The sequence below is a fragment of the Canis lupus genome, chromosome 8, assembly GCF_011100685.1.
Source record: "Canis lupus familiaris isolate Mischka breed German Shepherd chromosome 8, alternate assembly UU_Cfam_GSD_1.0, whole genome shotgun sequence".
NCBI classification, from domain to species: Eukaryota; Metazoa; Chordata; class Mammalia; order Carnivora; family Canidae; genus Canis; species Canis lupus.
Genome location: NC_049229.1, coordinates 41522086 through 41543346, shown reverse-complemented (window position 1 = coordinate 41543346; position 21261 = coordinate 41522086). Strand labels below are relative to the sequence as shown.

Genomic DNA, 21261 nt, shown 5'->3' with positions numbered 1-21261 from the left:
ATCTCTTGGAGCCTCTGTTTCCTCATTTGTAACAGGGAGACTAGGGATCCCTGGGTGGCGCAGCGGTTTGGCGCCTGCCTTTGGCCCAGGGCGTGATCCTGGAGACCCGGGATCAAGTCCCACGTCGGGCTCCCGGTGCATGGAGCCTGCTTCTCCCTCTGCCTGTGTCTCTGCCTCTCTCTCTCTCTGTGACTATCATGAATGAATAAATAAAATCTTTAAAAAAAAAAAAAAAAAAACAGGGAGACTACTGATAAAACATTACAATGTAGCAGTTAATATTTAAAATATATACAAAAGATATACATACTGCATAACACATTAAGAGGGGCAAGGGATACTGTTCTAGTAAGAGAGAAAAGCAAAAAGTACCGTGATTTAGCCAAATGATTTACTACTCTTACTATAAAGTGTAAAAAGATAAGTTATAATGTATAAATGGGTAAGGTATACAAGGAACACTGTCCCTTCAAGATGCCTACAAAGAATTATCAAATTTCCTTTCATAAACTCTTATGTATCTATTGATTACTTTTAAAGTGAATCATTATTTTGAAAACATCTGCAGGTCACTCATATAGCCCTTAGATGAATCACCTGGATTAGAGGTTTAAATCTAATTTCCATGAATCCCGATACTATATATACAACATTTATGTGTTTCAGGAGAAGGGTCCAAAGAACCATCTGATTCGCAAAACATTAGCAGTAGTTATGTGCATGATCAGTATTAATAAAATGTAATTTATATAATTTTCAGAGAGTGTACTCATAGGAGGCAATTATTTTAAATGAATGCAGTCTTAAATGAACTTCTGGAGCATACAAGCAAAATATAGAAAGCCTACTTCTTAGGTCAAATCAAAGTAATGCATTTTAAAAATGATTTTGGTTATTTAAAGAGAGAGTGTATGTATGTGCATGTTGAGAGTAGGGGGAGGTGCAGAGGGGGAGGAAGAGGGACAAGCAGACCTGCTGCTGGGCATGGAGCCCCACTCAGGCTGGATCCTACCACCCCTGAGATCATGACCTGAGCCAAAATCAAGAGTCTGACACTAACCCACTGACCCATCCATGTAGGCGTCCTCAAAGTCATGATTTTAAAGTGATATTATCATTTCCTGTGACAGTGTAAAACCTTCAAAATATGAAATTATATTTCAACACAAATTCTAATTTTTTTAAAAGATTTTATTTATTTATTCATGAGACACACAGAGAGAGAGAGGGAGAGGCAGAGACACAGGCAGAGGGAGAAGCAGGCTCCATGCTGGGAGCCCGAAATGGGACTTGATCCCAGGTCTCCCGGCCGAAGGCAGCCCTAAACCGCTGGGCTACCCGGGCTGGCCCAAATTCTAATTTTTTTGATGTGAAGCCAAGCAATTATAACTTATATCAAAAAAAGCTCTAATTTAGGGGCAGCCCCGGTGGTGCAGCGGTTTGGCGCCGCCTGCAGCCCGGGGTTTGATCCTGGGGACCCTGGATCGAGTCCCACATCGGGCTCCCTGCGTGGAGCCTGCTTCTCCGTCTGCCTGTGCCTCTGCCCCTCTCTCTCTCTGTGTCTCTATGAATAAATAAAATCTTAAAAAACAAAACATTAAAAAAGCTCTAATTTAAAATAATTTGGCTATAAATATAAACACAATTATTTCTAATTCTTTTAAAATATATATATGTTTAAAGGTTTTATTTATTTGAGTGAGAGGGAGAGAAACCATGAGCTGGGGAGTGAGCTGAGGGAGAGGGAAAAGCAGACTCTCCACTGAGCAGGGAGCTCCACATGGGGCTCGAATGCAGGACCCTGGGATCATGACCTGAGTGGAAGGCAGACACTTAATTAAATGAGCCACTCAGGTGACCCTCTGTTATTCTAATAATTTCTAATATCTGGAATAACTATTTAGACATACTACAGACTTATAAAACCTGAATTTCCTTAATTATTTCATATCTGTCGATTTGTTACAAAGCACCGTGCAGCAATAAAACTCAGGGAGAAGTACATACTTATTAAGTATCTACTATGTGCCAGAAAATTTTGCTCTGTGCCTTGTATACCTTATTTTAACCTTTTCAATCATCTTCTGAGGTGGCAACATGTTACAGATGAGGAAACTGAGAGCTTGGGAATTACAGCATGTACTAACTTCCCAACTCAGTACATGACTACAATTATTTTCATTTCTTCTGCTTTTTGTCTAAAACAAAAATAGGCAAACTAAGCCCATGGGTCAAATCAGGCACACCCTGTTTTTATAAAGTTTTATTGAAATAATCATTCACTTCTTTGGTTGCCTTTGCACTGTCACAGCAGAGTTGGATAATTGCAATAGAAATTATATGGCCCCCGGGACGCCTGGGGTGGCTTGGTGGTTGAGCGTCTGCATTTAGCTCAGGGCATGATCTCGGAGTTCCGGGATCGAGTCCCACATCGGGCTCCCTGCATGGAGTCTGCTTCTCCCTCTGCCTCTTTCTCTGTGTCTCTCATGAATAAATAAAGAAAATCTTAAAAAAGAAAGGAAAGGGGAGAGGGGAGAGGGGAGAAGGAAAGAAAGGAAAGAAAGGGAAGGAAGGGAAGGAAGGGAAGGAAGGGAAGGAAGGAAGAAAGGAAGAAAGGAAGAAAGAAATTATATGGCCCCCAAAGCATAAATATTTAGTATCTGGCCCTTTACAGAAAGTTGTTAACCCCTGCCTAAAAGGATCAAAAAATGCCAAGAACCTCAGAGGACTCAAAACTTCAATGTTTAGGGTTTTGGGAACAACTATTAACCTAATAAAGGAACTTTAAAATTATATGAGACAAAAAGCCAAACTGCTTGAATTTAATAATGATTCAATCACACAATGAGCACAAATTTACAAAAATGATAAAATTAAACAGCTTGATTATGAGATTTCTGAAAACTTATTTTCATAATTAAACTGTCTTCTGTAGTTTGAATTGATGGAGGAAAACTTCACAATTCAAAATGTTAAAATATATCTAATGAGCATGCATCTTTTTTTACCACATACCTAAATTTTTCATGAACATCTTCAGTATAGCAAAAGAGAGACTTTTTCTAACAATTTAAATTTCACTTCATACTTTTTGATTTAATACATTTATTAAATTCATTCTACTCTAAGACAAACATATATATAATTTCTCAAGTCTACAGGTGATTTTCTCGTGTGAGAAAGGAGCCTGGATTTTTGCTATTGTTGTTGTTGTTGTTTTTTTTTTTTTTTTAATTACCATTGCTTTTATTCCAAGTAAAAATCCAATTAAATAATTTTATCTTCATTCAAAATATACTTCAGTATTCAAATACTAATGTATTGTTTAAATAAATAACTTTCCTAAATTAACTCAGCATGAGGAATGCTTGACTACAATGATACAAATAACATTTTCTTTCTTCATTTAGTAATTTTAAACAGGAATCCTTCAGTGGTAAACTACAGTCTACAAACTCCAGTATAGATCAAGAAAATTTAAAGTGTGCCCCACATTGGGCTCCCTGCTCCATGGGGCACCTGCTTCTCCCTCTGCCCCTCCTCCTTCTTGTGCTTTCTCTCCCTCACCCTCTCTCAAATAAATAAATAAAATTAAATTAAAAAAAAAGAAAACTTGGGATCCCTGGGTGGCACAGCGGTTTCGCACCTGCCTTTGGCCCAGGGCGCGATCCTGGAGACCCGGGATCAAATCCCACATTGGGCTCCCGGTGCATGGAGCCTGCTTCTCCCTCTGCCTGTGTCTCTGCCTCTCTCTCTGTGACTATCATAAAAAAATAAAAAATAAAGGATTTAAAAATAAATAAATAAATAAATAAGAAAACTTAAGTCTTATCAATATGTAAAATTTACATAACTGTTAAGGAACATATTGACCCCTTTGACTTCATAAACACTTTAGTTCATAAAATCTCCTTCATTTTTAAGAATAAATGTTAATGTATATAAATCAAAGAAGAATAATCCAAAATTATTTTGTTTGAAACTACAGAGCTTTCCTAGAAACATGTAAGGCTAGTTCAATATTTGAAAATTAATCAGCATGAGTCACCATATTAACAGATTAAACATAAGAAATCCATATGATTACCTCAAGAGATGTAGAAAACACATTTCACAAAATTCAACATCTAGTCATGATAAAAATCCTAGGCAACATCTTGAAGAAAACTTCCTTAACCTAATCTAGAAAATCTACAAAATTACCTCCAGCTAACATCGTATTTATAATTTCTAAAAAAGATTTATTAATTTTAGAGAAAGGGAGGAAGTGAGCACAGGGGTGGGAGAGAGGGAGATAGAGAATTTCAAGCAGACTTCCCACTCAGCAGGGAGCCCTGATGCAGGGGCTCACTCTCAGGATGCTGAGATCATGACCCAAGCCAAAATCAAGAGTTGGATGCTTAACTGACTGAGCCACCCAGCTAACATCATATTTAAAGGTGAAAGACTGAATGTTTTTCCCTTTAAGATTGCAATGAAGGCAAAGATATTCCCTTTCATCACTCCTATTCAAACATTTCACTAGAATGTAAGATGTGCAGTAAGTGCAATAAATGAAGAAAAGGCATATAGATTAGAAAGAAAGTTCTTTATTCACAAAGGACACAACTATCTGCTTAGAAAAACCCTAAGAAATCTATCCTCAAAAAACCCTAGAACTAATGAATGAGTTTGGTAAAAACTGAGGATACAAAGTCAATATAAAAGAAATCAACTGTATTTCTATATACTAGCAATGATCAATTAGAAACCCATGTTGGGGTTTTTTTTTTTTTTTTTAAGATTCTATTTATTTATTTGCTAGAGAGCAAGCACGTACGCACAAGCAGGGAGAACAGCAGACAGAGGGGAAGGGAGAAGGAGGCTCCCTGCTCTGCAGAGAACCAGATGTGGGCTTGATCCCAGGACCCTGGGATCATGACCTGAACGGAAGGCAGATGCGTAACCACCTGAGCCACCCAGGTATGCCCCCTGCAACAAATTTGCTTTTGTTTTACAATTTTATTTATGGGGGGGGGAGGGAAGGAGAGAGAGGGAAAGGGAGAAGCAGGTTCCCCACAAAACAGGGAGCTTGACGCAGGGCTCAATCCCAGGACCCCAGGATCATGGGGCAGGCAGACACTTAACTGACTGAACCACCCAGGTGCCCTAAAACTTACCTTTCTTTTTTTAAAAGACCATTTATAATAGGACCAAAAAACTGAAATACTTAGGTATAGACTTAAATAAAATATTAGCAGGACCCATATGCTGAAAACTAAAAAACATTCATGAAAGGAAGCAAAGATCTGAGTAAACGGGAGAAAAATACTATGCTCATAGATTGGAAAACTCAATTTTGTTAAAACGTCATTATCCTAAAGTCGATCTGTAGATTAAACACAACCCCAAAAGCCCAGCCGATTTTTTTTTTTTTTTGTGGATATCAACAAGCTAATCCTAAAATTTATATGGAAAGGTGAAAGAACTAAAATAGCTAAAACTATTTTTTAAAAATAATAAAGTTGGGGAATTCACATTATCTGATTTCAAGACTTATTTTAAAACTACAGTAATCAAGACACTGTTACTGGCAAAGGATAAACATATCAATAAAACACAAGGGTCTAGAAATAGACCCACAAAAATGTAGTCAAATGGTTTTTGAACAGGAGACAAATGCACTTCCATGGAGAAAGGACAGTCTTTTCAACAAATGGTCTGAAACAGACCTGAACAAATAAATGAAACTCAACCTAAAATTCTCTTTATATAAAAACTAACTCAAAATGGAACACAGATTTAAATGTAAAATATAAAACTATAGTACTTATAGAAGAAAACAGAAGAGAAACCTTTGTGACCTTGTTTTAGACAGTGTGCTTATATATAATGTCAAAAGATCCATAAAAAAAAAAATGATACTTTGGACTTCATCAAATATAAAACCTTGGGATGCCTGGGTGACTCAGCAGTTGAGCGCCTGCCTTCAGCATAGGGTGTAATCCTGGAGTCCCAGGATCAAATCCCACATCGGGCTTCCTGCATGGAGCCTGTTTCCTCCTCTGCCTATGTCTCTGCCTCTCTGTGTCTCTCATGAATAAATAAATAAAATAAAATAAAATAAAATAAAATAAAATAAAATAAAATAAAATAAAATAAAATAAAATAAAATAAAATAAATAAAATAAAACCTCTGTACTTCAAAAACCACTGTCAAGAGGATGGAAAAGGCAAGCAACAGACTGGGAGAAAATCTCTGTAAATCACCTGGACTATAAAAAACTCTCAAAACTCAACACTTAGAAAATCCAATATTATTAAAATGGGCAAAAGATTTCACTTAACCAAAGAAGATACACAGATCAGTATATGAAACAATATTCAACATCATTAGTCAAAACAAAATGCAAATTTAAAAAAAGTGAGAAACTGCTACAAACCTATCAGAATGTAAAACTAAATAAACTGACCATACAAAGCTATGAGGACGTAAAGTAACTGGAATGAACATTCTTTATACATTGCTGGTAGGAATACCAGGCAGTTCAGCCAATTTGGAAAAGGCCTGCTATTTTAACAAATTACCACAAACTTAATGTTTTAAAATAACACAAATTTATTATTTTACAGTTCTGTGCTTTAAAAACTCTGACCTAGGTCTCCCTGCTCTAAAATCAGGACATTGGCAGAGCTGTGTTCTTTTCTGGAGGCTCCAAATGTTAATCCATTTCCTAGCCTTTTTGAGCTTCTAGAGACCACCACATTCCTTAGCTTATGGCTCTTCCCATGCTCAAAACAAAGAACTCTTCATCTCTCTGAAGCTGCCTCTGTTGTTAGATCTCTTTTTCTTATTCTACTGCTTCTTTCCCTTTTAAGAGCATTTGTGATACACTGGACCCACCTGGGTAAACTAGCATAATCTCCCTATTTTAAAGTCAACTGATTAGCAACCTTAATTCCACAGCAACTTTAATTTGCCTTTGCTATGTAACCTAATTTATTAACAGGTTCCAGGGATTTGGATAGCTTTGTGGGCCCTTATTCTGCCTACCACAGACCGGTTTTAAAGTAAAGTTAAACATATATTTACTATATAACCCAGAAATGAAGACTTATGTTCACACAAAAACCTGTTCCCAGAGACTTATAGCAACTTTTTCAGAGTTAATTTTTCTTTTTAATTTAAAAACTAACTCAAAAGTTCTCCAACTACTGGATAAACTGGTGCATCCCACAAACGAATACTATAATCAGCACTCAATCAGAAGGAAATGCTGATACACTCACAACATGGATGCCTACTCAACTGTAATATGTTAAATGAAAAAAAACCAGACTCAAAAGGCTAAATTCCAAATGATTCTGTTTATATAATAGTCTAGAAAAGAGACTATAGGGAAAGGCAGTAGATCATTAATTGCCAAGGGCTACAGGCAAGGGGCAGGTTGATTATAGAGGTGTAACTTAAGGGAATTTTATAAGTGCTGGACCTATACCTGATTTTGGTAGTTACACAACTCCATGCATTTGTCAAAACAACTGTACAACAAAAAGCATTAATTTCATTTCCTGCAAATTAGAAATAAAGTTAAAATCCTTTTTTTTTTTTTAAGATTTTATTTATTTTTTTTGAGAGGGAGCACACAGAGGGAGAGGGAGTAGACTCCCTGCTGAGCAGGGAGCTCAACGTGGGGCTTGATCCCAGAACCCTGGGATCATGACCTGAGCCAAAGGCAGAAACTTTAACCAACTGAGTCACCCAGGCACCCCAGTTAATATCTTTTTAAAACAAAGAAAACGAAACATCATTTACCAGGCAGGCAGAAATTTTAAAACATGACCATGCTAATCTGACAATTCCAAGCATGGGCAAGGATGATTTATATACTGTTAGCAGGGATGTAAAATGTTAAATTTTAGAGGAAAATTTGGCTGCAGTTAGTAAAGCTGAAAATGCACATCAACCTATGGCCCAACAACTCCACTTACAGGTAGGTATACATTCTGGGGAAACCCTCACACCTGTGCTGGAGGAGACATGTACAAAGATATTCACTAAACATTGTTTGAAAAACTGAAAACAACACTTTAGTAGGGGAATAAATTAATAATGGTGGTCAGTGGTTATTAAGAAAAAGAAAGAAATGCATAAGGAAAAGGATCAACCCTGCTAGCTAACATTTTATGATTTTGAGAATAATTTATTGGTTTGTTAATCTAACAACAGTATATAGTGAAAAGAGCGCTGTACTTGGAATCTGGAGACAAGTATTTTAGCATTTAGTTCCAACTCTGCCACTAACAAGCAAACTGTGGACTACTTAACTATATAAACCTCACTTCCCTTTCCTGGAAAAGAAAGAGGTTAAGCTATACAACACTAAGAACTATTTCCAATTCAAGAATTCTATGTTTCAGTAAATATAGAGAAAAAATTATATTCCAAAGAATCTATGTTGAGAAACTATTTTTTCCCAGGCACCCTGAAATCAGAAACTATCAGAGAAATAGAACATCTTCGTATACTGATACATAAAATGGATCAAATTTCTTGGTATTTTTGTGATGAACTTTTTAACCAAGGTCATAAGTCAGAGAAAGAGCATATAAAGAGTTAAGCCCACCATACTGACTCAGGTCACTGTCATGTAAAACTCTCCGTTGTAATATTCTAAAGCAAGTTAATATAATTAATGAGTTCATTTTTACTTGCCAAGTTCAGGTCTGTCCAGCCAAAAGTCATTTAGATACATAGTAAAATTGACTTGGTTCTCTTTAGCTAAGATAAAATAATGAATTCCTTTTCCGATTTTTGCCTGTTTCATCTATGAAGAGCTGACGTTATAATTTAATAGCTTCAGCCTACTACCATAGTTTAAAGAGCCTTTTAAAACTTCATATGCCATGTCCACAGGGAACTAGTAAAAACAAAACAAAACAAAAAAAACCCCCAGTAGTTCATAATCCAAAAAAGCTTACTTAACAATTTCATTACCACCAATACTTAAACTTCAAAGACACCAATAACCACATGTCATTTGTTCCTATTGCAGAATTTAATAGGTTATTAAGTTCTGGTATAATCCAAAGGCATAATTAGGAGACTGTCATTAAAGCATGAAATTGCTTTTTTAAAAATCAGAAATATTAACACCTTTTACCTTGTGGGGAAAATCAAAATTTCTCAGGTCCTGTTCTACGGGATTTCCAAATCCTCACAATCCTAAAGGAGTACGGAGACAAAGCGCACACGCTAAGCTACTTCCAAAGACCTCTTAGCTATCAGATTTTAATTTTAGCGCCAAGTGCCAAGAAAAACCTTCCGACCGAAAACCTAAATTCCGTACACATTACTGTAAGCCAACCAACTGAACAGAAGGTGAGTTATTACTCTTAGCAAGTTACATAATTTGCGTCAAAGAGTGTCTAAAGCGTCTCTCATTAAACGAAGGTCACAATAATTTACAGGTTTCAAAGTTCACCTTGCAAACTTCGGGTGAATTATCGGAGACCATTAACGAGGTGAGACTTTAAAAGTGGACACAAGGAAGCAGGAACTGTTTGTTTCAAGAACGCAATAAGCAGCCGAATACCAGGGGCTGAGTCAGGCAGAGGAAAGCTGACTGCGTTCCGCCTCCTAAAGGAAAGTGGTCGCTCCGCCGGTTTCCCCCGCCCGGCCGCGGTCTCGGGGGCCGCGAACCCCAGGCGGGGGGCGCAGAGGGCAAGGGAACTCCCGGCCGGGCCCCCTGCAGCGCGGGCGGGGAGGGCCGCGGCCCCCGGCAAGGTGGTCCCACGCCGAGGCAGAGCGAGCGGGCAGGGCCGGCGGCGTCCTCCTGAGGGACAAAGGTTGGGCTCACGCCCTCCGCGGCCGGCCGCGGCTCCCGCCGCCTGGGGCAGCCAGCCCTGCAGCCCCGGGTGCCGCCCGGGCCCGGGGGAGCGGCGTGTGGGGGAGGGGACGAGCCCCGCCGCCCCTCCCCCGCCGCGCTCCCCGGGACCTGTTGATTAAGATCTCCACAGAGTGCCGCGGCTGCTCCGCCTCTTACCTCTGCGCCACCGCGGCCGCCGATCCTCCCGCCCCGGCCGCTCCCACACACTGCACAAACGACAGCTCCCCGGCGGCACTTAAAACACCGGATAAAGAATCCAGAAACTCCCGATTCTCCACCTCACAAGCCTTAGACCCCGCCTCCGCCCCGCCGCCAGTCGCCGCCGTCCCCGCCGCCGCCGCCGCCGCCAGCGACTCCGCGTCGAGACCGCGCGAGACCAGCCCCCGCGGCCGCCGCGGGACCGCGCACGCGCCCCCGGGACGCTGGCGCAGCGGGCGCGCCTATCCCAGTTCCTCCTCGGCGCGCCCCGCCCCGCCCGCCGCTGGGCCGGGAGGCTGGCGCGGTTCGCCCAACCCCGCGCCGGCGTGGAGAGCGGGCCCGCTCATTGGCCCTCCGCAGTCCCGAGCGGCGGGGCGCGCGCCCTCGCGCGCCTCTAAGGTACCGAGGGCTTCGTGCTCGCCCGCGGGAGGGCTGTTGCGGGGACGGGAGGTTTTCCTTCAGCCGTGGTCGGCCGCGGGCTGTTGTCCGGACAGCCCCTGACCTTCCTCTCCGCGGAGGTCCGTCAGTTCCTGAAGAAAATCTGATTCCCTTGAGGCGACCCCTGTGTCCTGTGAGGCACGTCACGCAATCTAACTTTTTTTTTTTTTTTTTTTTTTTGCAATTTAACATTTGTTTAAAGAAAGAACCACGACGTAAACACCTGGATGTGTGACGTCTCCACAGAATTCTCCGCTACCGCAAAAGACCCGAAAGCTAGCAGTTAGGACCGAGTTCTGAAAACCAGAAAGGAAGGATGCCGAGGGCCACAGCTGTTGGCACAAAACTCCAGTGAATGCACTTAGTTAGCTGGGCCAACCCATATGCAGTGCAAGGAAATCCAGATAATCCTAGACACTGTTATCCACATCCAAAAAGAAAAAAAAAAATGTGTGTATGTGACATTTTCTCGTAAATGTGTAAAATAAGTAACAATTCCAGAAGCTTCCTCTAGTTCCACCACAGAGGTTTTCTTCCTTCAGCACAGTTTCTCAAGTCAGGGCTGTTGACATCTGGGCCGGTTAATAAGTTGTGGCGACTGTTCTCTGCCTTGTAGGACGTTTAGCAGCATCCCTGGTCTCTGCTTGCCGAGTGCCAGTGGCACCACTACTTTCATTGGTGACCATCAATATGTCTCTAGATGATGGCAAAGGTTCCCCGGGTGGCAAAATCACCTCCAGTTAAGAACTACTAGCCTACCTGTTCAAAGAAACAGCCTCTATAGAGAGACAGTCACTCTTTACCCATATCTCCCAACTGCCTGGCCTGGCCCCAAGCAGTTTTGCAAAAACACCTTCACCCAAATGAACCCTCTAGCTACCTAGACTTGCTTCTCCAGCTACTTGGACTCTTGTCACAGGACTCCACCCTAATAAAATGATGATAACTATGTATATGAGATACCAGCTGCTGATCTCAAAATATGTGGAAATGCCTTTGTAAAGTGCTATAAAATATCATTTTTAATTCCTAAAGGTATTTTCATTTTAAAAGAGGTTAGACCCAATGACAGATTAAAATTTTACTCTCTGCTAAATAGAGACATTCCCAGAATCCCCAAATCATTCAAATTATTGGCCTTGTGTGAAAAAAAAAAAAAAAAAAAAGGATAGCTGGAAGAGTGGAAGGTATGGAAACTGGAGGCAAGGTGATAAGAGTTATAGTTTTGATGATTACTAGTTCTGTGATTGATGACAACTACTTGGATGCGTGACAGGTTTCCTGGGCCTAAATTTTCTCATCTGCAATATAATGAGTTAACTACTGTTTTGTTTTGTTTTTCTTGTTTATTTTCTAATTTTAAGACTCTGGTAGCCTCTGCATATGGAATCTAACATGAGTAGCTTAGAGGGCTAAGAAAATGTAATATTCATCCTCAAGTAGAATGAAATGGTAATCTGTGGTTTAAAACTTCTGAAGTGGGCAGCCCGGGTGGCTCAGTGGTTTAGTACTGCCTTCAGCCCAGGGCATGATCCTGGAGACCCAGGATCGAGTCCCATGTTGGGCTCCCTGCATGGAGCCTGCTTCTCCCTCTGCCTGTGTCTCTTCCTCTATTTCTCTCTGTGTGTCTCTTGTGAATAAATAAATATTTTTTTAAAATCAGAAATAAAACCTCTGAAGAATTATTCAATCTTGGCACAAGGCAGTTCACCACTGAGTCACTTTGGCAAATTTGTAACAGTATTTTGGGTGAGTAGTAAAAGCCAAACTGTAAGTCAAGTGTACAGTGGAGAGTAACCATAGTAAACACCCTTCTGCTTAACCCATCATCTGCCAACGGCCTCTATTATATGTTTATATAATGTTATACTATTTTATCTCATTCAAGGCTTGGGGAAATAGATTAACATTTCATTTCAGCCGTTTGCAACAGGTCTGACTGAAATCTCAGTTTTCAAGATTCTACCACTCACTATTATATGTGAAATCCTTAACGGAAGCCATTGATTATATCCCTTTGGTTTTATCACTTCTATATACTAGTGAAGGCCGAGTTTCCATAACTGAATAAGCAGCCTAATCTCCTACAATTGTGTGAACCAGATGATCAGAAATAATGTAAATTAGAAAAGCCTGGCTGGCTCAGTCAGAAGACCATGTGACTCTTGATCTCAGGATTCTGAGCCCCAAATGGAGTATAGAGATTACTTAAAAATAAAATTAAAAAATCTAAAAAAAGAAAAGAAAGAACGTAAATTAAAAGAATACTCACTGATTCATATATAAGAGAAATTATGAAATACGCCATTAGGTACATTATTAACTACATATCTAAAAAAGTGTTAAATATATTTTTAAAAAGCAAACAAACCATGACCTTTTTGAATTTCGTTTGGTTTAGTTATTATTTTGATATGTTATAGTATTTCTTAGCCTTTCCTAAATCTAGCTTTAAAAATTATGTCTTTAGATTAAGGACGTTATGCAGCTGTTACTGTGTAGAATGGAAGGTCCCACTGTCTAAGGTTAGCAGCAGTATCATTTAGTACAGGTCAGTATCATTCAACTCAAATAACTTTAATATTCACCCATTAATTAAAAAATATATATTGAGTACTTCTTATGTGCTAAGCACTGTGTTGTAAGGAATTAAAACATGTGACAGTTCCCATCTTGGAGGAATTTAGAGTAATCCGGAGAAAGGGACAAGTCCATGTAGGTAAAATACCAGGAAAAGTATGGTAAATGAAAATAAGGTGACTGGTGGGCTCAAAGGCAAAGTCTTATACTAGAAGAAGCTTTTCCCTTTAATGATGGGGGACAGAGAAAGGGACAGAATAAATTATTATGAAAATACCCACAATAATAGGAAAACCAAGATCTTGTACATGGCTTTAAAAAGATGGGCATAAAACTTTTCCTCAATTTGAATAACTGAGTGAAGTACGCAAGGAAAAGCATGGGTTTATTATGGGAACAACAAGTAGTCAACAATAACTTCAGGGTAGGATAGTCAACATTTAGGATGTTAAGCATTTATCACACTTTCTTTGGTACATTTTCTGGTCAGTCCTGTGCTAGGCTGGGGGTGAGTAGACAAATAAAACATGGTCCTGGAGAAATTTTATTTTAAAGAGAGGAGATAGGAAAATTTGGAGATTAGAAATTTTTAATGAAGGAAAGACCAAGACTAGATGCCAACAGAAAGGATATCAAGTTTGTTCTCCTTGAAAATGGCTATAAAATTACCCGTAGCTTTTCCTCACCAAGCTCCCAATCAAATGTTTTGTTTGTACAACAAATCTCAGCTGCTGCTTTAATTCACACCAATATGTGAATACCTGTGACTGGGTGTAGGGTGGTATCTCTGATGAACTCCAGAGCTGAAACTTAAATGCCTCTTTTATCCTCTCTTGGACTGATTCTGAGTTTTAACTCCACTACTGCTTCAGAACAGCCTTTGTCAAGGTCACTGATTAGAGCCACTTTATTAAATGCAAAGGTCATTTAATAGAGTTCTCATCTTCCTTATCTCTGGCAGCATTTGATGGCATTGTGCATTTTCTCCATTTTGTCCTCTAGGCTCTGGAAACATTACTCTAGCTTCTCTTCCTACCCATTAGAACCTCCTTCTTATCTCCTTGCTGATTCTTTATCTCCCTGAATGCTAAAAGTTGGAGTGTCCCAGGATTCTAACAGTCAATATTTTACTCCACCTGGCTTTGAATCCCAGCTCTACCATTTGCTGGCCATTTATCAGAAGGAAATCACTTAATTTCTCTGAGATTCAGTTTCCTCGTTTATAAATTGAGGATAATAAAAGTTGCTACATCCCATGGTGGTTGTGAAGACTAAATGAATTATATGTATAAAGTGTTTAAAACAGTGCACTGAACTGTATGCATTAACAACTTATTGCATATTCTTATCATGTCCTTATTCTTATCATGTTCTTTATCATTCGCTCCCTACATGACTTCATTTGATCTCATGGCTTTAAATTCCATCTATACACGTCAACTTTAAACTGATCTCTAGCCTGAACTTCTGCCTCAAACTCCAGAATCGTATATTTAACTGCTGACCCAACATCTCCATTAGGATTTCTAATGAGCATTACAAATTTAACATGTCAGAACTTTGTATTTGTGTCCAGTTTTCTTCATTTCAGTATATGGTAATGCTACCTATTTCAGTTGTTCAGGCTTTCTTTCACACACAACACATCCAATCCATCAGGAAATCCTTTTATTTCCTACCTTTTAAACATATCTAGAATCTAACCATTTCTCACCACCTCCACTGCTATCATCTTCCTCAAAGACATTATCATCTTTTGCCTTGATTACTGCAATAGACTCTTCCCACCCATATTTTCTTTTAATACTGGAGCCTAGTGATCCTATTAAAATAAAAGTGAAATCAAATCACTGTTCTGCTTAATAGCGTATAGTCCAATGTGATCTCCCTCATCTCAACTCTTACTACCCTTTCCCTTTCTCATTTCATACCAGCTATACTGGCACTTTTGCTGCTCTTTACATGTTCTGCAGCTTCTGCCTCGAAGCCTCTGCATTCACTATTTCTTATACCTGAAATATCCAATATCCACATGCCTACTCTCCCTCACTTCCTTTGGGTCTAATTTCAAATGTTACCTTATCAGTGAGCCCCATTTTAGATAAAAGAGTAACATCTTCATGCCCTACTTCCCAGCACTCCGTATTCCCTTTCCCCAACTTTATTTTTCATTGTTTTTATTCACCATCTGACATATTGTATATTTATTATCTATCTCCCCAAAGTAGAATGTAAGCTCCATGAGGCAAGGACTTTGTCTATTTTACTCATCACTACTTATTTTTATGATTTCCCAGCATCTGTAACAGTACCTGACATACAGATGGTACTCAATAAATATTTGTTGAATGAATGACTTAATGAAAGAAATAGACATGACTAAGTGGAATAGGGATGATGAAAAAGTCACAGAAAAACTTCAGCTTTGTCAAATGTTTGGCCTATGACTAGCCTATCTTAGGAATAACTTCTGCCGGGTGGTTCAGTGGTTGGCCCAGGGTGTGATCCTGGAGACCTGGGATCAAGTCCCGTGTCGGGCTCCGTGCGTGGAGCCTGCTTCTCCCTCTGCTTCTCTCTCTCTCTCTCCCTGTCTCTCATGAATAAATAAGTAAAATTAAAAATATATATATAAAGAAAAAAAGGAATAACTTCTGCCAAAAATTGATTGTTTTTGTTCTTAAATGGTGATCTGTATGGTGAAGGAGGAAGAAAGCATAGCAAATGCAAAGAGAAAAAGGAAAAGAAAACTATTTGCTTTTTACCACCTTCTTCCTATGCTTCATGGTTCATTGCAGCTACTATAATAATCCCTCATTTAATTAATACAGCTGAGAATTAGAAAACAGAAAGCTTCTTCAAAAGTCAAAATCAGGGAAGCCCCAGTGGCACAGCGGTTTAGCTCTGCCTGCAGCCCAGGGTGTGATCCTGGAGACCTGGGATCAAGTCCCACGTCAGGCTCCCTGCTTGGAGCCTGCTTCTCCCTCTGCCTGTGTCTTTGCCTCTCTCTCTCTCTCTTTGTGTCTCTCATAAATAAATAAAATCTTAAAAAAAAAAAAATCAAAATCAGTTGCACTTAAATTTTATTTCTGAACTTCCATGAATCTCTGACAAGCTTAGATATTTTGTTTCTAACATCTAACAGATTACAAGGGCCTATTATATGTGTGACCCTTTAATGGATGTGTCAATTCAAAGCATATATATTCCTGCCATGAGACAGGGTCAGGGAAGTCAATCAGGAACAGAGTTTCCGATGGAAATTACAGATCAGATAAAGGAGGCAATTCTAATGAGGAATTTGCAAAAAGCTCAGTAGAAACAGATATCTGGGACTTACACACTTTTTTCTTGTGGAAAAGTCCTAATCTTTAAAAGGTAAAATCAGGGATCCCTGGGTGGCTCAGCAGTTGAGCATCTACCTTCGACTCAGGGTATGATCCTGCTGGATCAAGTCCCATACTGGGCTCTCTGCATGGAGCCTGCTTTCCCTCCCCTTCCTGTGTCTCTGCCTCTCTCAGTGTGTCTCTCATGAATAAATAAATAAAATCTTTTTAAACAATAAATAAATAAATAAATAAATAAATAAATAAATAAATAGTAAAATCAATTTATAAAGACAAATCAGATCAATGGTTGTATGGGGGTGAGGGTGGGCTGGAGGGAATTAATTGCAAAGTAGTACAAGGAAAGTGAGTTGTGTAAATGAAATCATGTAGGATGTATTTACATCCTGTGTAGGGCTTGAACTCATGACCCAGAGATCAAGAGTCACATGCTCTACTGACTGAGCCACCCAGGCAACCCTGTATGGTTTCTTTTTATATCAGACTTCTTTCATTCAACATTATTTTCTTTTTTTTTTTTTTCAACATTATTTTCTAAGATTCACTCATGTTGCTGCACTATTTGTTTTTTGTTGTTAAGTAGTATGAATATACTGTATATATACGAATATACCACATTTTGTTGAAATATTCACCTGTTGGTGGGCATTGAGGACATTTCCAGATTTTGGCTATTATGAACAAAACTCCTATGACCATTTGTGTACAAGTCTTGTTTTGAACATATGTCTTATGAACATGTTTTAATTTTTCTTGAGTAAATACCTAGAGTAGAATTGTTTGGTCAGGGATCCCTGGGTGGCGCAGCGGTTTGGCGCCTGCCTTTGGCCCAGGGCGCGATCCTGGAGACCTGGGATCGAATCCCACGTCAGGCTCCCGGTGCATGGAGCCTGCTTCTCCCTCTGCCTGTGTCTCTGCCTCTCTCTCTCTCACTGTTGCCTATCATAAATAAATAAAAAACTTAAAAAAAAAATAAATAAAAAGAATTGTTTGGTCAAATGATACGATGTCTTAACTTTATAGAAACTTCCTGTTTGCCAAAATAGTTGTACAGGGACCATGATGTATAAAAAATCTAGTTGTTCCACATAATTACCTACAGTTGCTGTGGTCTGGTACTGCCTTTCAAAAGACTCTATTACGAGGTAATAATAGTCTTAGTTGTGACTTTCTTCATTACAGAATCTATTAGTTCCAGATAATCTCTCTCAAGGAAATATTTTCCGTTCTGGGACAGCCATCTCCAAATTAGAAACTGTTGGTTTCTAATACAATCTAATATAATCATAACTTGAAAATGGCCCTAATGGTGATCCCATCGTGGTTGCACGGAAAATTTCTATTTCCCTCTTGACTGTGGAAATGAGAAAGAAATAAATCCTTTTCATCTTTGGAGCAAAGAAAGGAGGAGGAGGAATTCCCTGGGACTGTGGGCCAATGAGAATGGGTAGACGATTTTCCTGTCTAATAGAAATATAATGTGAGTTACATATGTAATTTTGTGAGATATTATTTTGTGCTAATTAAGAAAGTAAAAGGAAACAGATGAAGTTAATCTGTACATTTTAACCTGATACATCCCAAATATTGTAATTTAGACATGGAATTCATATAATTATTGAGATATTTTGTTATTTTTTTCATACCAACTTTTCAAAATCTGGTGTGTATTTTATGCTGAAAGTATATCTCAATTAGATGCTAAATTTTCAACATTGAAGTGAAAAAATATAGCCTTACCAAAACAATACATTTATGTTTAATGCAAAAAAAAGCCTACAGTTTTTACATTTAAATATTTAAAGTAATTAAGATTAAAATAAATTTAAAATTCAGTTTCTCAGTTGCACTAGCCACATTTCACGTGCTCAGTGGCTACATGTACCCAGTTGCTACTGTATTGGACTATATAGTTCTAGAGCTTTGTGGGACAGGAAGGAGAAGATGGAGATGAGACGCATTCCTTGTTGCAACTAAGGTCACAGCAGAAATACTAGTACCATTTGCTATTTGTGTGAAATTTAAGATATATATATATCTTATTTCCAAGCTGCATGATTTTGACAAGTAATTTAACCTCTGTAAGCTCCACTTTCACCATCTGTCTGTCAAACAGGAAAGTAATAATACCCCTCAGATTGTTGTGAAGATTGAGAAAGCATGCAAAGCACACTGTAGAATGACTGGCAGCTTTTTGAAACGGAGTAAGTGGTGACTTTTAAAAATACAAATTATTCTTTGAATGGGGACCGGCTATAGTTCTTTTTCTATATTTAAAAGTATAGAAGTTTTTAAAAACTCGTTTGGAAACAGCATTCATTGATTCAGCAAATACTATTCTCTGGCCAGGTGCTCAACATTTAAAACACAAAGACAGAAAGAACATGGTCCCTGCTTTCAAGGACCTCACAGTGCTTAATGTTAGAAAAAACACAGTATTGGGCTACTGTCCAAGTGAAAAGTGAAACCAAAGAGAATAACAAATTTATACAACAACCCCAAAGAAAAGAAGCTCTACAGATAAAAATTGAATGTATGAATTGTGAACCTTAATAGCTCTATTTTGCTACCTTCCTTTAAAACTGATACCCACAATTATAATAATCAAAGTTTAAGAAGTTAAATTGGCATGAATTTAAATGCTCAGATATTGATTAGTAGTAACCTTTATTACTGCCACATGGAAGACGCTGCTTTGTTTTTCCCTTGTGTTGGTTGTTATTTCTTGAGCCATGCTTGTGTTTTAGTTTAGTAGTTTGTATTTATCTGACAAAAAAAAAAAAAAAAAGATGGAAAAGTCAGTTCAATTCAAAGATCTAAAATACAGAATATTTTAAAAGTTATTACTGTCAAGTAGAAAACATTAAAAAATACTAAATATGAGTAAAATAAGTGAGCAAAGTAAGTAAAATTGAATTTTAATATAGCTTCTCTTCTTAATCTAACAATAAAGATCCTCTGGACAGATATGGTCTCATTTTTTTTTTAAATCTAGAGGTTGAAGTGATATTAAAGGGACCTCTTTAATTTAAAAAAATTTTTGTTTTTAAAAGCTATTTCTGGGGTTCCTGGGTGGCTCAGTCAGTTGGGCATCTGCCGGGTTCTGGTCATAGTCCTGTAGTCTATGGGTTCTGGGATCTGGCCCTGCATCAGGCTCTGCACTCAGCAGGGAGCCTGATTTTCCCTCTCCCTCTGCTCCTCCCCCTGCTCATGCTCTCTCTCTCTCTCAAATTAATAAATAAAATCTTAAAAAATAATAAATTTAAATAAATAAATAAATAAATAAATAAATAAATAAAAATAATTCTACCCATATAAGAATCTAATAAATCAAGATGCCAAGATTAAAATTATGGGCTTTTTTGTCTTTAAACTTATAGATGTGTCACTCAATTATTTTCAAGTCTTTGATCTCTCCTAAACTGTGTCCTAAAATAAGCCATATGTATATATTTACATACACATAATATATGCTCATTGTAAATAAAGGGCCAAGTGATTTTCACATTTCAGTCCTGATAATATGAAGTCTTTATTAGTAACAAAACTTTTTCACCATTAAAAAAAAAAATCACCTACTTTTTCTTATATATTGGCAATTCACAGTTTAAATATTTAGGAGCCACTTTTTAATTTTTAATTTTTAAAGATTTTACTTATTTATTCATGAATTCATGAGAGACACAGAGAGAGAGAGGCAGAGACATAGGCAGAGGGAGAAGCAGGCTCCATGCAGGGAGCCTGATGTGGGACTTGATCCCAGGTCTCCAGGATTGTAGCCTGGGCTGAAGGTGGCGCTAAGGCACTGAACCACCAGGGCAGCCCTAGGAGCCACTTTTTAAACTTTAGAAGCCAAGATTTAAATATGGTGTGTATATTGTTATTTCTGCTCTTCTTTGCATTTGCAGATCTCTCTTAATAAGACCCTGATATTTGAAATTTCATTGTTATAGGATATATCCATCAAAGGATGAAATCATTGTAGAATTCTGAGTCAACTTTCAATGAATTTCTCTTTCTAAATTCTGGAGAGAAATGACAGGGCTTGGGACTCTCCCTAAGTGGATGGAGGTGCCAGCATGCATTACTCTGAGTGCAACACCTTCACAGTCTATCGCCACCATAGGACAATATTAAGAACATACTTATGGGGGGAAAAGAAATGACAAAAGGGCAGGCACAGACTAAGGAGTGTGTGGAGAGACCAGGGGATTATTGTGCATGGACTTTTGTTATCTTTTGGCCCACTGTTTTCCTCTAGTGCATTATGTCTGGCCCATGTTGTGCATCTGGGTGAGTTCTGTTAATAAAATTAGTGCCCAAGTGCTAAGCTGACTTTGTTGGCAGAGTAGCACAGAAGGGTGGGCACCTCAATTCCAACAAGGAGAGCCCTGCTGAGATATGCTATGTGGTTCCTGCCAAGGTTGGAAAAGAGTATGAGGAGAGAGCAAAGAGGGAGAGTAGGAATGAGAATGATGGAATCACTTGTAAAAGCAGCAGCAAGTAATTCACTTCCAGTGCTTCACCTGAGGCTCCCTCTAATCCCTGTGCTAACATTATATTTTGACCCTTGAAGGATTCTAGGGCAGAAACCACAACAAACCCTCAATATCCCATTCCACCTTTATTGTTACTACAATAGAAGTAATAAGATTCAATATCAAAAGATTCAATTTATTGACAACTTTTTGTGAAAGTGTCACATCTGTCCTTTATAGCTACTTATAATCATAAAAAAATTACCTTTAGGTTGTCTTATATGTTTTTTCCATTGGCCTCTTCTTTTTCTGTTTACTTTGCTTTCCTCACAGCCATTCCCCTGAGAAAAGGGG

The 21261-nt window shown here is 38.6% G+C and overlaps 1 protein-coding gene across 9 annotated transcripts in view; it reads right to left on the bottom strand.

Annotated features, from left to right (window-relative positions):
* The window catches only part of MPP5 (membrane palmitoylated protein 5), a 100148-nt gene that overhangs the window by 65423 nt on the left and 13464 nt on the right, over positions 1-21261 (bottom strand). For 3 of the 9 annotated variants that reach the window (XM_038544978.1, XM_038544984.1, XM_038544980.1), the window contains exons 3-4: positions 21173-21248; positions 19095-19195 (exon numbers count right to left, since the gene is read on the bottom strand). The gene's annotated coding sequence lies outside the window, so the exon portion shown is untranslated. Of the gene's footprint in view, positions 1-9464; positions 9613-10025; positions 10213-19094; positions 19196-21172; positions 21249-21261 lie in introns of those variants that run through there. The other 6 variants (XM_038544981.1, XM_038544979.1, XM_038544983.1 and 3 more) reach the window with 3 other exon arrangements.